Raw genomic sequence first — 2,044 nt, forward strand, 5'->3', positions numbered from 1 at the left:
TTTCTTTTCTTTCTTTCTTTCTTTCTTTCTTTCTTTCTTTCTTTCTTTCTTTCTTTCTTTCTTTCTTTCTTTCTTTCTTTCTTTCTTTCTTTCTTTCTTTCTTTCTTTTTAAATCAGGACAGTGGGAGATAAACTGCAAAGAAAAAAATCTCTGCCAGCAGCAATTTCTTACATATAAACTTCAGAGATCGAAAACATATGTTTTGGAGAAGTAAGGAAAAAAAGCAGAAGAAAAGAAATAGACAGAGATTTCCAAAAAGAGAGCATTTAGACTGCCTTCCAAGCAATGGAAATTCCAATTTTAGAAATTGTGCTACAGGCTAGTAATGTAAAACATTGTTGGCTATGGCACATGGAAAAAAATAAAAAAAGGAGAAAAAAAAGAGTTTTTGTAATTCTGTCCCTCTTGTCAGAGGAATGATGTGAGGTCAGTCAAGCACATCATGGGGAAATGCTTATTTTTCACAGATACAGCATAAGAACATTCAGCTAATATCTATCATGCATAACTATGTCTTGTGCCAGTGCCGCAGAGGTGCATCATTGTTTGGTAAAACACAAACTTGCAAGATTTCCATCAGTGATAACGCTGAAAGCCACAGTTGGCATCCCCACAGTCAGCATGTAGGGAGCCTGGCAAACTGAGGACTGAAGTTCATGGCTTAGTTCTCCTAAAATAACATTGTTGTTTTGTGTAGCATATGCTGTAACTCCATGACAACCCAACCAGAAAGCTGGTGGCTGAATAATGACAACAATGCTGAGTTATCTCCTGATAACCTCACTATCGCCCTGTTTGTGGACGAAGTGTCATGTTAGTCAGCTGCTGATGGCACGTTGTCACCAGCCTCCATCAGACAGAGGGAGAGAGGTTTTGGAGGAACTGCTGACAAATAAGGCCAAGTGCCTGGACTGAGTGGTTACCTCAAGAGCAAATTTGGCCTCTGGCTATATTTAACCCACTTTCTCGAGGATGCTGTGCTGTTTTTGTAGAGGCAGGGCAGATGATACTTGTAACACATGGGCACAGTAATGAGCACAGATATATCCTCTGTGGCTCCTGGAGTTTACCATGTGGTCATGGAGAAAGAATTCCATACTATTAACAACTGAAATTATGGCAGTGAGGTATTACTAGCAAAGGAAAAAGAAATCATTACAAATGCATGGCACAGAGAAATTCAAGTGTACCTGAAAAAAATCCCCAATTCACTTCAAAGTCTGATATACGAATATTTGGCACAGTTCATTGCAAGAGAAAAGAACAAATCTGTAATTGTATTCCCTCATTACAGACCAGTTTGTGGCAAGTACTTCCAAATTCATGTCAGAAAAGTCTGAAGAGTGCCAATGATTATCATTTCATTAGCCATGAAACCAGCGTCAGTTCAACTGAGTTTTGACAGGCAACTGTGGACATAACAGCTAGTGTCTGGGTATATCTTGAGATAGCCATATAAATAAAACAACATACAACTGTAAACATTTCTCTGCGTAGAAAAAAACAGTCAGAGTAGTGAGAATGAGCCATCACTACTATTTGCACACACTGTTGCATAATGTTAATATTTTATCTTATAATCCACTACAAAACCATAGATAAAATTTGGACTTCAGCCTTTAAGTAAGTACAAATGAAAAAGGGTGCAAATCCTTTACTTGCTACCATGTCAAGATGTTTAGCTGCATTTAGGCACCCTTGGAAGCAGAGAAATTACTGCATAGATAGAAAAAAATGACAAGGGACAAGCTTACAGTATCACCATACTTAGCCAGATGTCTGCTAATTTATAGTGGTCTGGCCATGTTACATCTCTGGACTGAGCTGTGTGAAGGTCAAGAGCAGATATCAATATGAACAAATATCTTCAATGTGTCAGCTGAGCATTTCTCTTCTAACCTGGGAAATTTTGCTGCTCACTCCTGTAGGTAGTAGCAGACTGGAGCATTTGACTTATGACATTGTACTTAAGCACTCTAAAATAGGGGTTAAGTAGAAGTCAAATATCTAAGCTTTGCACTCCCAGCACTGCTTAACTCCTAC

Source organism: Tetrao urogallus (genome assembly GCF_951394365.1).
Source record: "Tetrao urogallus genome assembly, chromosome: 2".
Lineage (NCBI taxonomy): Eukaryota > Metazoa > Chordata > Aves > Galliformes > Phasianidae > Tetrao > Tetrao urogallus.